The sequence below is a fragment of the Triturus cristatus genome, chromosome 4_1 (genome assembly GCF_964204655.1).
Source record: "Triturus cristatus chromosome 4_1, aTriCri1.1, whole genome shotgun sequence".
In the NCBI taxonomy this organism is placed as follows: domain Eukaryota; kingdom Metazoa; phylum Chordata; class Amphibia; order Caudata; family Salamandridae; genus Triturus; species Triturus cristatus.
In genome coordinates this window covers 1,191,486,125-1,191,504,665 of record NC_140585.1, presented here as the reverse complement: position 1 = coordinate 1,191,504,665, position 18,541 = coordinate 1,191,486,125, and the positions used below count along the sequence as shown (strand labels likewise).

Below are 18,541 nucleotides of genomic sequence, written 5' to 3'. Positions count from 1 at the left end.
AAAGGGACTTGTATGCTTCCCGTTGACTTCGGGCTTCCGGTGTATTTACCAAACAGCAATTTAAACTGGCGGGCATCAAATAACTAGAGTACCAGGTAGAAAATGCAACTACTCTTCTTGTTGATACAGGTAATATTTCGCAGGCAATGTGACAATGCTGATTTTTAATTCTGCAGCGGAACAGTGGAAATAATTCGTAATTCTGCATTATAGGAGTAATGCAGATCACTAAATTACTACAATTCCACTGGTGGAATTAAAAATTCCGCCCACCCCTAGTTAAACGTCATCCAGATTAAGGACACGAAGGCGAGGGTTATGCTTTTCTTTCTTTACTGGAGAAAAACAGCAGCCAATTAAAACGTTTAACTACATAACCTATACGGGTATATAACATTGGATCACTTAGGTCCGTCCTCTTTCTTTGCCAAACAGTCAGTTAAACCATGAACAACAAACTCCAGAACTTTTTTGGTCCTCTGTCTGCTTCCCGTCACCAGCTACACAAACAGATGGAATTCTCCTGTCTTCACCGAAACAGCGTTCTTTGTCCTTCAAGACCCCTCAGGTCATCTTGTTCTCAGTGCCTGAAAAGAAACAAAAGCCATAAAATCTCTTGTCTCTAAAGACTTCATCAACATTGAGAGGGAAATCATAACAAATCATTATAGCATGTATTAATATACAGCTGTTATTCATATACCTCCAAATAACAATCAACAGAATGAATGAAATTAAATGAAAACAGGATTTCTAAAGCGCCTGGTTACCCATAGGCATCCCCGCGCTAAAGAACAATGTATCAATTCCTAGGGTGGGATAATCCTTGCCTCCGTGTCCTTAATAGAATTGAAAATTCTTGACACATTATCTAGAGTTTTTTTTTTGTCTATGTCAGGAAACTGAGGCTTTGCCACTACATTAGATGCTACATTCACAATTGGTTTATGATAAAATATTTTAAATTTCGAATCAGAAGACCAATCTGCCGCAGTCATACTGTCCTCCAAACAGGAACCAGTTATAAAGGCCTATGAAGCCATAGCTCCTCTCACTGAATGAGCCCCAAAGATGGAGATATCAATACTGGCTTCACCCAGTAACCACTTGACCCATCTGGCCAAAGTCGCTGAAGAGACTGGGCTGAAAGGTTTCAGCAAGGATTTCAACATTGACCTGTCACATCGTTTCTTAATTCACGAGTACAATCCTCGTAGCATTTCAAACATTGGACTACACATGATTTTCTGTGATGTGGAAAAGCAGGATAACTCACACATCTGAAATTTGTCTTAGTCTGTTTAAAAATTGTAAAAGACACTCCCAAAGGAGTAAATACTCTAGCTGCCAAATCTAAGGACCATACATCTGTTAAATGAGACATAACAACAGAGTAAGTTTCACTGACAACTGTTTGCGTGATAGCCCTTCGTTCGCCGGCCAGTTCCTGATAAAATGAAGAACCACATCTATATCCCACACCCTGGATTATCTAGGTTTTGGTGGTCTCACCAGTCTAATGCCTCTAAAGAGTTTACAAACCAGAGGGTGTTCCCCCAAGGGTTTCCCCTCCACCTGGGGCTGGCCAATCGAAATTGCTTAACGAAAATTATTGACTGTCCTATACACCAGTCCTTGGCTGGCCCCTCTGAAATAAAATTCACAATAATTTTTATACTGGATCCCAAGGGATCCACCTGTCATTCACCACACCAAAGAACCCATTTACTCCAAGGCGATTCGTACGTTTGTGCATAGCGGTAGCCGAAGATTGTGACAGAAAAAACATTGCGTCTTGCGAAACTCCCAGCATTTGCCAGCGTCTCCAGGCCATGAGGGGCAACTGACCCTGAATCACCAACGGATGTGGGCATCCCATCAGATCTTGCAAAATTTCCGGGAATGATAAAAGATTCACCCGAGGGGCACAAGCCGGGATTAACGTCACCAGAAACCATGACTGCGCTTTCTAATACGGAATACGGAGTGATCAAGATTAGCTCCGCTCCCTGTCGACGAACTTGCGCCAGTACTCTCTGAATCATGGAGAACAGGGGAAAGGCATAAATCAGGCCCGTCATCCAGGACGACAGAAATGCGTCTGAGTTGAGCGCCCGAGGGTCCGGTGGCCAACTGTAAAATAGTTGAGTGTTCAATCGGGATGCGAAAAGGTCTATTGTGCATGGACCCCACTTCAAGTTCACCCGTTGAAACACCCTGGGATGCAGTCTCCAATCGCTAGAATCCCGAAGAAATCAGGAGTTCCAATTAGCCACCACATTTGAGCTGCCCGGAATGTATTCTGCTATCACTGAGATATGGTGTTGAAGGCAGTAGTGCCAGAAGTCCTGGCCTATTTATGCCAACAGACGTGACCTCGTGCCCCCCAAACGATTGATGTACCGTACTGCTGAGACATTGTCCATCCGCAGAAGGATACAACTACTCATTTTTTGTGGTGATAGAGTTCGAATAGCGAAAGAACCCACTACGAGTTCCAGACAATTGATATGCAGTTGTAGATCCTCTGGGGACCATCTGCCCCCGTCTCCACCGACCCACAACAGGCTCCCCAGCCCCATCGACTGGCTTCTGATTCTATCACTGATCCTGCATCGATGCGAAAATGGCCTTGCCATTCCAGGCATCCATGTGATCATCCAGCCACCAGGATATTTCCATCCTGGCTTCCATGGATAGGACAAACAGCTCTGAGTAACTCAAGCAGGATGCAGGATCTCCAATTGCTGCAGAGCACGGTAATGCAGAGGGCCTGGGAATATCACTTGAATCGAAGAGGCCAAAAGACCCACAAGGCGAGCCAGAATCCTTAAGGATATAGTCGCAGAGACAAGCACTCTCCTCAACTCCTTCTCGATCGAGATCCGCTTCTTTAGTGTAATCAACAGTTGTGTCGACACAGAGTCCACATGGAACCCCAGAAACTCCATCGACTGGGAGGGAATCATGACCGACTTGTCTGTGTTGATGACGAATCCCAGATCTTGTAGGAGCCGGGTCGTCCAAGATAAATGGAGTAACACTGTCTCTACGTTCTGCGCCATGATCAGAACGTCATCTAGATAAATGATCAGCCGAACTACTCTCTCTTGAAAATATTGTACTACCGGCTTGAGCAGCTTGGTGAAACACCAAGGGGTAGAGGAGAGCCCAAAGGGTATGGCAATAAATTCAACCCATTGATGTCGCCACTGAAACTGTAGGAACCTCCAATGAGGCGGGAAGATAGGCACTGCCAAATACACGTCTTTGAGGTCGAGACGCACCTTCCAATCCCCTTCTAACAACAGATCCCTCAACAGGTGTATGCCCTCCATTTTGAAATGGTGATACACAATCCAGGAGTTGAACTCCTGAGATTTAACACAAGACGGAAGCCTTGGTCCTTCTTTGGCACCAGAAAAATTGTGCTGACAAAGCCGTGAGGGTGAGGGGCTGATTCTACAATCGATCCTTTCTGCAACAGTGACGCAACCTCGTCATCTATGAAACAGCTCTCGGTGTCCGATTCTGGCTCGGGGAGGAGTAGAATTTGAGATGGAAACCTTGAACTGTTTGAAGTACCCATGGATCCCGTGTTAAAGTCTCCCACTTTTGGAGAAACAAACCAATCCTTCCTCCCACCACACCTCCCCGGCCGGAACAATTCTTACCGGAATAGGAGGTGTCACCGGAATTGTTGTTGCCTCCTCTATAACCACCTTGGTTTTGCTTGCCTCTCTCACCTCTATTGCGGGTGGGATAGACATTGGAGCTGGGGGCTCCACCACGTCCGCTATTCTTGAATCCTCTGGTGGCCTGGTAGAATCCCCGGCAAGGTGCTCGACCCCTGAGGCATCCGGCCCTGGCAAAAAGGCCACAGTGAAAGACTTTGGGTGAAGTCTGGGCCTTATCTAGGGCAGAAAAGGTTGAAACATATTTCCTCAGATCTTTGACAAATTTGTTGCCAAACAAAAGGCCGTTGGCCTGGGAGCCCACCTCCGTAGAGGCCAAATCTGTCAGTTGAGAGCCAATCCTCATTAAAAAGGATTTCCTGCACTCCGTGGACAGTGCACAGTTTGCATTCCCTAGAAAGCATAATGTTCTCTGAGCCCATTCTAGGACCTTCATCTGATCCATATTGGAGTTGAGTCCTTAGCCCGGACTGCTAGGTCTAAGATCTTGATTGAGGGATCCCGACACATCTAGGAGTTTGTCTTGGCATCCCTTCCATGCTCTATCCAGCCCCTTCTTTGGGTCCTTAGCAAACATTTTCAGAAAGGTGGCAATGTTAGGGTCTAGCTCCGGGGTGTCTGTTACCTTACCAAGTAGAGTAGGCCGTGGACACTCCGACTTTAATGTGCTGCGCACCTTGCGCTCAAAGCCCTGTCTCATATTCTCCTGCACGTTTTGTGCGGCCTCAGCACAGGGCACCCATTCTGTGGATCTTAGGTGAATGATGTTTTTAGGGTCAAAAGGAGATGCTCCCACATATGTTTTGCGCTTGCGCTTAGATGCGTTTTTTCTGGCATTTTTTCTGAGTCTGAGGTATCCTGCGAGGAAGGAGAAGACTCCTCTACCTCACTTCACCTGGGTTGGAAATGGAAGAATTACCTAGGGTATCTGATGGGTAGGAGCTTCCATACCCATGGTCCTTGAGGACCGCCGAGGCCACTTGTGACAACACCTCTGCTGAAGAACTGAAGGAAGGTCTCTCACGTGCAAAGCCCTGCTCACCCAACTGTACATTTTTAACTGAGGATTCTCCTAAAGGGGCTCCCAGCACTTGCCTGCCATAATTTTGTAAGTGTTTGGTAAAGGGTTGTAAGGCCCTAATCAACGCCCTGGTCACTGAATCATGTACATGGGAGTCCAGGGCTTCTATAAATTGCTCCTCCATCTGGTGCTTGTGAGGCATCTCTTCAAATTCGGCATATTCAGTGAAAATCATCAACCTCCTTGGCGAAGTACGCCATTGTGATAGTGGAGGTGTGGAGGAAACTCAGGGGGAGAATAACCCAGTGGTGATTAACTGTGGGACCGCCATAGGCCTAAAGCCTCAAGTCGCTTTGAAAGACAAGGGGGCCCAATTATAATTGGTCAGGGACTTTGGGTAGTTTACTAGTTTCAAACACGGTGGTCCCTAAGCGGAAAATTAGACAAACAATGAATATAGACTCAATCAGTACTATATTTGAGGCTGTCCAGCCGTACAGATACTTTAATATTCAATAGTTTACTAGAAAGTAAACAAAAGGCATTTAAAGTGAGACACAATGATGGGGGGCGTGGCCAAGATGGCGGTCTCCCGGTCCCCGTCTGTCGGCCTGGGTGCTTCCCGGCACCGTTTTGAGCTGCGGACCCCCGCAGGCATGGGGACAGTGCCCTGAGTGCAGGGGCAAGCTTCTTAGCGGACTGTGGGCGCGGTGCGCCTCAGCTGCGGCGTCCTGGGACCCCAGCGCACCGACATCCAAGATGACTTGCAGACACTCTCCCAGGGCCGCAGGAGGCAGCCGGAAGAGGCGGAGCAGCGTGGCCCACCGGGGTGCCCCGGACCGCAGGGGCCGACGCAACAGCGCGTGGAGGCCACGGCTGTGAAGAGAGAGGTGGGCGACCCCCCCGCAATCCTTCCACCCTAGCGTGATATCTGGGGCGACCCTTCCCACTAGCGCTTTCACGAGGGGCCGGGGGCCTGAACTTTTTGCTGAGGGACAGGGTGGCCCCGGCCATGTTCGGCTGGCCTGGGGTTATGGAACACTGAAGGGGGTCACAGCATCCACCCTGGTGGTGCGCCACGAGAGCAGGAACTGTGCAACATAGGAGAGAGATGCTTAGGGCCGGCTTGAGGCCTCTTGTAAAGACTTTTTGCCACCAGTGCTCTGCCAGGCCGTCAACGGGAGGGTCCGGAGCCACGGCAACAGAGGGAACCACTGCACCACAACAACGTGACCTAAGGGAGGACGCACTGTAACAGGGCCCAACAAGGCTACCTCAGCTCAACCTGGGCCACACGGCATCTGAGCCTGCTGCCGGCAGAGGTCAGCAGGCGGAGGGATCTGCCGCGCAGAACCTGTCCTCGCTGCTTGCCGCCCCATGCGGCCGGGCGAGCTCAAGTCCTTTCCCATGAGATATATGCTCCACCAGGCGACGCACCGCGGACTCCGGCTATAGCGACATGCTCTACTTTCCTTTGTCTCTTGGTGGCGGGGGAAGTCACCTCCGGGCCGCTTGCCTTGGTATAGCCTCGCAGCACAACCGGCAGAGAGTGGGCGCGGGCACAGGGAGATTGGGGGTTCGCTGTCTGCCAGGCCACGAGCCAGCAGTGTACGAATCAGGCCTTCCTCGCTCTGAATGAGGGGGGCCCTCACTTCCAGGCGTCTACTTAGCCCTTGCAATCACAGCCCCGACATGTCCACCACGTGGGGGAAGAAAGAAAAGGACAAGGGAAAGGAGGACAGGACGGTGAAGGACTTGTTCACCAAGATTTCAGGAACGACCGGAGGAGGAGGCCGCACCTCCCCAGCTCCCTCAGGGGGACAAGAGACAGAGAATACAGATGAACCGGTCTCACGGGCCTTCCTGTCCCAACTGTTCTTGGTCCTCAGGGACAACCTACATGCCCTCAAAAAGGATTTCTCTGATGAAATGAAGGAGGCGCGTAGGGACCTGGATGCAATGGGCGAAAGAGTGGCAACACTGGAAGATCACAAACAATCCCGCGACAAAGAAGTTGAACAATTGCAGCAAGAAGTGATCCGCCTACAGGCATAACAAATCAACCTCCAGGCACACGCCAAAGACTTGAAAAATCGCTCCCGCAGAAACAACATATGGGTGAAGGGCGTTCCATCCAGCGAGAAAGGCAAAGACAGTACAGGGTACCTCCAAGATCTCTTCCGCCATGTGCTGCAAGAACCTCCGGACTCTGCTATCAAAATTGATCAGGCCCACAAAGTCGATCTCCAGCAGAGTGCCCTGGCGCCTTCCCCTGACATCCTGGCCTTCTTGCCGGACTTCCAGCTTAAGGAGCTCATACTACGTCGGGCAAGAGACACGCACCCTTTAATCTTTCGGGGGCACACTATCACCCTATACCGGGACTTGGCGGCCATCACCCTCCAGAAGCGGAGGGATTTCCGGCCGGTTACGGCCTCCAGCAGAGGGCCCCGGCGCCTTTCCCTGACATCCTGGCCTTCTTGCCGGACTTCCAGCTTAAGGAGCTCATACTACGTCGGGCAAGAGACACGCACCCTTTAATCTTTCGGGGGCACACTATCACCCCATACCAGGACTTGGCGGCCCTCACCCTCCAGAAGCGGAGGGATTTCTGGCCGGTTACGGCCCACCTTCACAGCCAGGGTGTTTCCTACTCACGGGGACATCCCTTCCGTATCATTTTTAAGTGGGACAGCAAGCTGCTGCAAGTTTGCTCCCTGCAAGAGGCGTGCGAAGTCCTAGGCATCGACCAGCCCTCATCGGAGGAATCCCCGAGCAAAGGCAGAAGCAGTCAACAAGAGAAATGGCATGGCTTCGGGGGAAGGCGGCGATCGGAGACTCCCTCGAAACCAAAGCCAGAGACGATGGCGCAGGAACGCAGGGCTCTGCTGGCCTCCCTGACCGCCGATTCTGGAACTGGAGCCGACAGTTGAACTAAGCTAGGGGTCAGATAAGTGACTATGGCAGTGTTGGGGGGCGGTGGGCAGACGAGCGGGACACCGTCAGCCACAGATGTTCCCTACGGACGTTTTCACCGAGGAGGCGGGGTCACGCACTGCGACTCCTGGACATTTTCAAATCAATCAAGGAGCATTTATTTAGTGCACACATTACCCAAAGACGTGAGTCCCGTGCTCTCCATGCCACTGGAGTCAAGCTATCCTAGCTGAAGAGGGGTGAAACCCCGAAACCGGTCCTAGGATGCTTGTTTCCAGTCCAGGGAGGATCTGGTTTGGCAGTTCAGGCTGGACTGTTCCCATGAGGCACAGGGTCAAGACTGCTTTGCATATGGCTGGGTTCAAACTGGAACGGCATGGTGAGCAAAAAAACGATGGATTTAGGCCCAGATCTCTGTACTGGGGTGAATGTATGACATTGTTCTGCATTCTGTCCATCAACTGTTGTTTTTGCATTTATCACTTGGAGTCCAGCGTAGATTTCCCAGACTATCACGACTTTGGCCATGGCAGTGGTGAAAAGAATCCCAATTAATATAAAGGGGCTTAACAACCCAGTGAAGACTAACGCAATCCTATCCTACTGAGAGAGCACGGAGGCGGATGTGTGTCTCTTGCAAGAGACACACCTACTCCACAAAGATCCTCACCGGATGCGCTCAAAGGCCTTCCCTCATCAATACTTCTCATCACTGGGGGAGAAAAAGGCGGGTGTGGCCATTCTTATATCTAGGCGCTGCAAGGGGGAGGTAAAGGAGAAGGTGGCAGAACTCAAGGGGAGGTTACTGGCCTATACTCTTTAATTTGGCAATCAGCTCTTAGTATTAGGCTTTGTATAAGCCCCTAACACAGGTCAGGAACCATTCCTCCAAGCCGCACTGGCAGATGTCCTGGCCCCACAGACCCGCATGACACTGGTGGGGGGGGGGGGGGGGGGGACCTGAACATTGTCATGTACTTCAATCTAGACAGATCACAAGCATCCTATTCCCAGGGAGGGGAGCTTTCGAAAGATGGGAAGGAATGGTTGAGGGAGATGCACTTGATTGACATTTGGAGGGTAGCTCACCCTACTTCGAAACAATACACGTTTTACTCCCATGCACATAAGTCTTATGCCCACCTAGACTACTTCCTGGGAACTGGGGAAGTAAACAGCTTGGTCAAGGAGACATGTATTGAACCTATGGCCCTGTCGGATCACGAAGCGTTAACGGTACAGATGCAGTTGACCCCGCGGGCCTTCAGACAAGGGAGCTGGAGACTCAATGAGCATATGCTTCATAATAAGGAGGTGGAACAACAACTTCTTAAATGTATCAAGGACTACTAAACACTAAATGACACCCCAGACATCGCAGTCACGACACTATGCGAGGCATTGAAAGCTGTGGTATGGGGGGAGCTCATAGCGATTGCGGCGGCCCACTATAGAGAACACAAGGAGGTGAGATCAAACCTCACAGCTCAGATGCAGGAGCTTGAACGGGTGCATAGTAGGACCGGAGCCCCTAGGGTCTGGAGACAGTTGAAGGCGGCTAAGGCACAACTTGCCACCCTGGATTTCGATAGAGCAGAATACGTGGCAGTACACCTCAAGCATTCCTATTATGTGAGGGGGGATCGTATGGGTCGGCTACTGGCGAACCGGCTAAGAGCTCTGAGACAACGAGCACAGGTCACCTCGCTGCAGGGAGATGGCGGGGAGGAAATCAGCTGGGATGAAGAGATAGCCACGGCATTCCGCGATTTTTATGCGAACCTTTACACCGCAGATACCCAGACTGACCGCGACATTGCGGCTTACCTGCAATCTGTTACAGTGTCCACACTGTCATCGACTCAAGCGGAGTCCTTGGATGCCCCCATCCACATAGAGGAGGTGGTAGCAGCGATCTCCCGCCTGAAAGTACTCAAATCACCAAACCCGGACGGGTTCTCCTCTCTTTTCAATAAAACATTTTGCCCCATCGTAGCTCCGATATTAACCAGGCTCTTCAAAGCTTTTGGAGACTCTGGCCAGATCCCAGACACCATGCTTGCGGCAGCGATAGTGGCCTTGCCCAAACCAGGGAAAGATAAACAACAATGCGGCTCATACCGCCCGATTTCTCTACTTAATGTAGATTTTAAGATCTTCACGGGAATCCTTGCAGCACGCCTGAGCCCCCATATGCCAAACCTGATTGAACCTGATCAAGTGGGGTTTATTCAGTCCAGACAATGCAGTCACAATACGAAGAGAATACTCCATCTAGTGGAAAAGGCCCACCAGATGCGAATGGATGCCCTCCTGTTGACGATCGACGCTGAAAAGGCGTTCCATCGGGTGGACTGGGGGTTCCTGGGACACATGATGGTGAAATTTGGCTTGGGCGAGAGGTTCCGGGGATGGGTGGATTGTTGTTATGACAAGCCATCGGCTTGCATCAGAGTCAATGGGGTCTACTCTGCGCCCTTCACTATTCGAAGAGGGACCAGCAAGGGGTGCCTGTTGTCCCCGCTATTATTCGCTCTTTACATAGAGCCTCTGGCGCAACGGGTTAGAGATAACCCTAACATTAGGGGATCCCCTTTGGGGGGGAAGCGCATCCCATCAGCCTCTATGCGGATAATGTGCTGGCGGCTCTGGCGGAACCCGGGTTCTCCCTCACTGCCTTTCTTGAGGAGCTGGATGCATTTAGCCGGGTGTCCGGCTTCCGGGTCAATGTGGGTAAATCACTGGCATTGAACCTGGGATCAGCCAAGCTTACATCGGACCCCACGGGCGGCATAAAAGTGGCAGATACTATCCCCTACCTGGGCCTGGAATTGACAACAACGGTTCAACGGACGGCTCAGTTGAACTATACTAGGTTGGCGCAACAGGCGGCAAAGGACTTGGGTGCTTGGATTAAGCATCACCTCTCCTTACTTGGGCAGGTAGCAGCGGTCAAAATGTCTCTCCTTCCTAGGGCACTTTATCTGTTTCAGACCTTGCCGGTTCAGCCCCCCACGGGAGTGCTTGCCTCACTGCAACGCAGGATCAATCAGGTTGTCTGAGCAGGAGCACGCCCAAGGATGAGTAAGGCTCTAGGATACATGCGACCAGACAATGGGGGCCTTGGAATCCCGGGCCTCCTCAGTTACTATAAAGCGGCCCAGTTGAGGTACCTGGTGGAATGGGGAAGGCCGGAGTCTGAAAAACGATGGCTTTTCCAGGCCAGAGCGCTAGCGGGCATCCCGCTATGGAAGGTCCCCTTCTTACGGAATGTGCAGCAGACTCGGGGACCGATGGGCTCGCCGATCACTAAATCTTTGTTGGTGGCCTGGGACTTCCAAGAAACTTACGACCGTCCCATCCCCGCTGACTCCCCTATTTGGCAATAGCGCATTCACTCCGGGAATGTCTGACAAATCATTTGTGGGATGGCGAGACACCGCGTGTCGATTGGTGGGTCACTTATTCGATCTTTCAGGGGTGCTCCTGTTTCACCAACTGAATCTGGAGTATGGGATCTCCGAGTCCAAGAGATTGACGTATCTACAGATGAGGCATTGGGTCCTTCAACCAGGGATGAGAGAACAGGGGGGCCTTAAATTGACAAAATATGAAAAATGGCTAATCACCAAGCTCAATGACAAAGGGTTGATATCGGAAATGTATGACATGATTAGGGACAGTCCACACTCACAAGCAACTCCGAGTCAGAAGCCCTGGGGGAGAGAATTGGGAGGAGACCTTTCACGGAAGGACTGGGACGGTATTTATTACAGAGCAAAGCACACCGTCCGAAATGTAGCCAGTATTGAAACCGCTATGAAAATAGCGACTTATTGGTATCTAACACCTGCATGCCTCCATAGAGGCAACCCACAGAGGAGCCCCACCTGCTGGAGGGGTTGCGATAACGAGGGAACCTTGCTCCATATACTGTGGGACTGCCCGATACTGTCCTCCTACTGGCCTAAGATACTGGATGTGATAGATGATATCTTTGATACTGAAATCCCGAGGCTCCCGGTATATGTGATTCTGGGCCTACCTAATCCCATTACATTTCCTCTGAAGAGTATGCGAGGGCGCCAGATGGGGCTAGCGTTAGGGGCAGCATTACAGAACTTCTTAATGCACTGGGGGACAACCACTCCTCCTACATATGTGGGGTGGCTGCATTGACTATGGTACATCATTGGGATGGAACGCATTTCAGCCACACTGAGCGGCTCAGCTGACACATTCCAGAAAACATGGAGCCCCTTTTAAAACTGCTCTTGGCTGAATTCAACAAAATTACCCAGCCCAAGTACCTGAGGATACTGAGACGTTCAAATCTGGCAACAGATTTACAACCTTCCTCAACTATGTAAGAGGGGATGTCTAGGTGGTGTGACAAGGTTTTGACAGCCACGGTCTAGGTGTTATCGGACAGGGTGGGGGGGGGGTGTTCAAGTTACTTTCCTTGTTCTTATAAAAGGTGACATCTTTCACCATGTAATGTTTTCTCTGCTTTGAGAGTGTTCCACTGGTGCAACTTTATATGTGAGCAATACGCCTCTCTGGTCATGCCAACTTGTATGTACACTTTGCTCTACTGATTCTTACTGCTTCTGCCTTTGAAATGTTTTTTGTTCTTCAAAATGCCAATAAAAACATTTAAACATAAAGTGAGACATAAGCCTGCATCCAACTCAGAGAATAGGACGAACAACGTGTAACAGAAGAGGCTCAGGCAGAGTAAGTTGTTTGTATGTAGCACATACTGATGTTACAAACAAAATATAGTGGGACACAATTACACATGAGCAATATTTAGTGGAGAAGTGTATATGGTGTGCATTAAGTCGACGGCGTTTAGATCCTTACAAAAAATGTTAGGATCATCATCAGGACATTTACATTAGCATGCCTGGGTACATTTGCCTAATATCCAGAAGGGAGCAGCATGGATAAGGCACGAGGGCGGGGGCGACCCGGGCGGAGGCAGTAATGGAGTCCGGACTGGGTGCGGTCAAAACCTTTGAGACATTGATAGAGATAGAGCCGCGTGCATGGTCACGATAATAATTAGAAGGATTAGGTCTGGATCGGCCTAGTAGTGAGGATGCTGCTGCATAGGCGTACTTCCTGCTGGCATCAATCGCGGATCACCTAACTGAGGCCCTCAGTCAATGCAGCCAAAGGAGGATCCTGCTCAGTTTCTCAGCTGAATGTAAGAAAAGTGGACCAAAGAAGTAGGCCAGAGTTGGGAAGCAACAGGTGGAAATGCTGTGTTGTTTTACAATGCAGTTAAGATGGGTTTACCCTCTGATGTGCAAGATAATCTTGATAATGTAAGTGGCATTGGAAGCCAAACCCTGCACATAGATAAAGGCACATATAATCAATTTTTGTAAAAAGAAGCAGGAGAAAGAAACAAGCAGGAGGTGACAGAGAAAGCAGCAGCTAAGTTAGTGCATCAAAAGTTGGCAAATAAAGGAGCAATGAAAGGAATTGTAGTAGCAGCCACCACTCAGACAACTGCAATGTCTGTGGGATCGGTCCCAGGGAACACCCAACAACAGTACCCACAATAGCAGGATTATGTAAGGGCACACAGACGTATAGAGGAGGATGAGGAGTAATAGGAGGAGATAGGATAGGTTCCCAGAAGATGGATCAAACATGTCGCAGATATGGACATTTTATTAGAGATTGCAGGACTAAGAGATGTGATGAACAAAATGGAAGGACAGAAATTTTACAATCAGCCAGGAAATAGAGTAGTGCAGCCACAGTCAAACCTGTAAATGATATAAGTACCTCAGACACCACCACAAAATGTGCAGCAATCAGTAATGCCTCAAACACAACAAATGCAGCCACAGCAAAGGTACCAAGCACCCCCAATGGCAACTCCAAATCAAAGTGGACAAGGAAGTGTAGTTGTGAGAGGAGGAAATCCTTTCCAGTCAAATTATATGGGAAGATACACGCAATGAAGGTACCCACAGAGTAGTGCCATGTGTCAAGTATTGTCAGTGATGCCCAGGCCAGATCAGGAACCCACTGTGACAGTAGCTATCAATGACAAGAGGTATGCCTGTCTCATAGATATGAGAGCACCTCGATCTTGTATTATAGAGAGAGACTTTCCAAACATTGAAGAATGAGATAACAAATGCCCTAGTTTTGGGGACTCCTGACTACACCAAGGATTTTTTATTCTGTTTTGTTATTGCAATGGTCAAGTGATGACAGCTGTCCTTACGCAGAAATATCCCTTAGGACACAAACCCATTGCATATTTTAGTGGACAGTGGTATTCAGTGATGAGATGACATTGTCCTTGCGAGCAAGCTCTCACCACTGCAGCGTTTGCATTGCAGAAGAGCACCCCCATTGTTATGGGGCATCTTTGAACCTCTATACAGAACATGCTGTGTTTGCCATCATTCAGTAGGCTAAGACTACTCTAACTACACTGAGAGTGTCAGAATATGAAGTGATACTGACAATACCATCATTGAAGGGTCATATAGTGAACCCTGCAACATTCTGTGTTCATCCTATATTAGACTCTGAGATCAACAGGAGAGGAAGGGAACTAAACAGGAGCACTCCTACTCCCCTCAGATAAATCGAACAATCAACAAAGGAGTGTGTCAAATTAGTAGAAGAAGGGAAGAGCAAGCATGTAAATAGTCACAGTAAGTCTCTACTGTAGAAAAAACCTCTAGGTTTTTTTCAAAAAAGCCCTCACTCACCAACCTGGTTGGTGACATGCTTCATCATAGGGCCCCACCAGGAGTGGCTGAATGCCACCTTAGTGTGCTGCGATGCCAGTTTTACTGCGGAGCTGGAAAATAAAGTGTTTGGTGAAGAGTGAGTAGTGAAAATTTAAAAATGTCCAAATTGTGTCAAACATTTTTTTAATTAATTTTGCCAATCAGACATGTATAAAATGAAGTGTGGGATAAAGAACTAGAATTAAAAGTTCTATTTTATCCCTGGGGGTGCGGTCAACATGTTTCTGCCTTTATGAGTGTTAATCAGGCTTTCATCAGGACCAGGAATGTGATAGTGAGAACCCGGAGGTATGGACACGCTAAGGCCCACCCTAACCAAGGGTTAAAAGTGTTAAAAATATCAAAAAACACTCAAGAGTAGATTCTGTCAGAGGTAGAGAGGAACCGAGTTTATTCTGGCCAAAACATTTATTTGACAGACAGTGACATACAACATAAAAAAACATAGAAGACAAACACATTAAGATCAGAATGCTTCTAACTAATGTCACAGTTAAAGAACATGCAAAAGTGCTCTTCACCGTGCACTACAATAGCATATGGGTGGACTTGTGCAAATAAAGGACTACAAATGGAGTCCTAATAAAAGAAGGGAGCAAACGTTCCCTATCTTAATCGTACAACTAGTTTGTATAACGCAGAGAGTAGTGGGCAAAGAAAGTTCATAATGCCCAAGTAACATTACTTGCTAGCGAGTGAACTAGGCAAAGGAATGAGTCAAGAGTTAGAGTCTGAGTATGATGCGCATGACTGTGCAACGTATATTCCTAATGAATCTAGTCAAGCAACAGAGGATCCTATTCCGGGTAGCATTGTCTACTTTGTTGATGGTTCTTCTACAATTGACCAGGACACAGGAGTAAGACATACTGGTGCAGCAGTAGTCAGCACAACAACATGATTCTTCAGACACACTCCACATAGTTGAGCAGCAAAAACTACCAGCACATTATTATTATTTTTATTATTATTATTACTAATAAACAATCTTTATTCGGCAATGAAGACAGCCATAAAAGATACAATACATTAAAACAATATCAAGTTCATTACAAAAGCAAATTTCATTAATTAAAACAACTCTACCAGCACATTATTCTGCACAAGCAACAGAGTTGATAACCTTGATAGCAGCTCTTAAGTAATCACAATCTATTCAGATTCGGCTTATGTAACTACAATTGTACATTCTAGCATTTTGAGATGGAGTAGGAGAGACTTTCCTAAGTCAGACTTGAGTCCTGTTATGCATAGAGATCTTTTAGATGCTTTAATAGAGACACTTGTGTTACCACAGGCGGTGGTAGTTTTGAAATGTGCAGCATATACAAATGGACAGGACTTTGTATCACAGGGAAATGCACTACCAGATTGGCAGACAAAGATTCAGCTAGGCTCACAACCCTACCTGTGCCATCAGGTTCACACATGTCCTTGTTGTGGTGGTCCAGACTGCCTCGCCATCTGAGTCTGAATTTGACACGACCACAGATAATGTCATGCCTCATTTATGCTGAAACAGCACATTTACATCTTCAAGAGTTGGAGGAAACTGCTCCACCACATTAGAAACAGTTATGGGAGACTAGAGGATGCTCCCAGTCAGGGGGTGACTTAGTTTACATACAAATATCAACAGGTAAACCAGTGATGCCTTGTGCTTTACTTGTGATAGTTCTTGATCAATTTCATTTACCAGCCCACATCTCAAGAGATCATTTGTCTATGCAAATACAACAATAGTGGGTCGTTGCCAACTTTCATGATGTACTCACCATATACCTTCATAATTGTATTGTTTGACAAAAATTCTCTCCAAATCCCACATTGAAGGTGATAAATTCTACCATTCCACAACCACAAGGTCCTTCTAAAGCTCTCTGTGTTGACTTTGTGGACATGCTAGACAGGTGCAACAACTATCTGTATCTTATAGTTGTAGATTGTCCTTTTTCCTGATGGATTGAAGCAGGACCGTGCGTCCACTGTGATGCTAAGTCAGCTGCTACTTTTCTGATTTCCCACTGGGGAATTCCAGAAGGGATAAGATCCAACAATGGGACACACTTTCTTAATGATATCTTCACACATCTCACAACAATGCTGGGGATAAAACATAAACTATCTTCTGTTTATCATCCCCAGAGCAATAGCATCATTCTTGTGCGCCTAAATGGCTTGCTGCAAAATAAGAACAGCAATCTATGCGCCACGTTGCATAAGAAGTGGTTATATTGCCTACCGTTGGCACTATTCTCCCTTAGAAACAGACCTAGTTCTGATCATCACCTGACACCCCATAAGATAGTGACAGGGAGACCCATGAAAACACAAATGCCTGCCACTAGAAGTAAGGTACAGGGAGAAAGTACAGCTGATATCCTAAAAGATGAAATGTATGTGTATCTCTCTGAATTAAACAAATGTAATTTCTCAACAGGTAACCAAAGGGAAGGAGAAGCGCACCACCGCTGCGACTGACTTTCCAACGACAAAGATGTTTTGAGAAATTTTGTTTGAAATTGGAAAGAGGCACAATTCGATGGACCTTTCACTGTGACAATGGTAACTCTCATGAGGTGCTATGTGGCATGCCCTCGAGCACGTTGTGCACGAGACATCTTGTTTATGCTCAATGTGTATTCTAAGTTCTAGGGTTAAACGAGATCTGCGAGGTCAATTGCAATGTTTAGTCAGTCGCTGACAGACCTCGCAAATACTGAATGCTCCTGGTTGTGGGTATATTATCCTTGAGTAATCTTACATGAACACTTACTTGTGTCTGGTCCTCATCACTACAACTTGTCGACAAGCGAATTTCCACGCTATACACCCACCAGTCATAAATTTGTTTTTACCTTCGGAAACTGAGTGCCTTACTGGGGACGTCTTGGCAAACTCTTGTGAGGCGGCTTCATCTTTAACTTCCTGGCAAGTTCATGTGAGGCAATTTGCATGCTGTGTATAATCCTGAAGGGGTCGAGTGTGTGTTTTAGAAGGTGATGCACGTATCCCCAAGTGCATGCAAGCTTAAGACTGGTTGGCACAACGTCATCACGCATATGAAGCTCCGGCGGCCATCTTGAATTGGGCACACAAATAGGCCCAACACAGGGGGCAACTAGCAACAACGTCATCGTGCTTGGATTGGGCGCTTTACTAGGCCTGATCTATTTGCAGCTGCTTGTTTCTTATTGCCGGCATTCTCAATCGGGCAATCAGTGACGCCCAAAGTTTTCCTTCGCCGCCGCTCCCGGAGTCTCTGCACTGTCGCATTGATCTGCACTGCTCAGGTCTTGTCTGTTTCACAGTGACAGGCACACCTTAAAAAAGCAATTTCAAGTAAGATTTATTTGGTTTTGCCTGCACACGCACAGTGACAGGCACACATCTGACACAAAATGCACATCCTTAAGCTTCAACAGCTTCATGTGCGATTCGTTTGTTTTGCCTTCACATAGTCACACTGACCGGCACATCTATTATTTAAAGCTTATATTTTGCGGCCGGCCACTTATGATATCACCTTGCAGTTTCACACCTTACAACTTCTGTTCTTCCATGATGGCCACTGCACAGCAGTTTGCACAACCACCTCTGTTTCTTCAGCTGCCAGGGAAGCCTAGCATAAGTGGTATCACCGGGTAAAACTTTTTGAGAACTCCCTTATGGCCTTAGGTGCAGTTAAGTACTTACCAAAACACAGGGTTGCAATTTTGTAAAGTTGAACAGGTTGAGCAGCACAGCAAGTATTTGAGAATCTTCCATCCGTTCTGCCACCGCAAGGTATTCTGGTGACAGCGATTCTTGGGAGCATTACAAGGAAGCGTTAGTGCGCATGTGTATGCAGTATGCAGAGGAACCGAGTATTATGCTTGAAAGGCATAATTTCTTTATGAGGAGACTGCATGCTGATGAGAGTGTGGAAGAGTACATTTCGGCTTTGAGAGTCTTAGCAGCTACTTGTAAGTTTGAAGCTCATACCGACATTTACATTAGGGACCAATTTGTGTTCTAACGTTTTTTAACAAAAATTCAGGAACGCCTACTCAGTTGCAGGAAACCTACGTAGGTGGAAACAATTGACATTGCAAAAAGCA

At 47.9% G+C, this 18,541-nt stretch overlaps 1 long non-coding RNA gene across 1 annotated transcript; it reads right to left on the bottom strand.

Annotated features, from left to right (window-relative positions):
* Positions 1-316: 316 nt before the first annotated feature.
* Positions 317-17,467, bottom strand: LOC146856349 (uncharacterized). The gene is made up of 2 exons (XR_014981469.1): positions 17,300-17,467; positions 317-587 (listed from the first exon to the last, which is right to left on the bottom strand). It is a non-coding gene; the product is annotated as an uncharacterized LOC146856349 (long non-coding RNA).
* Positions 17,468-18,541: the final 1,074 nt, after the last annotated feature.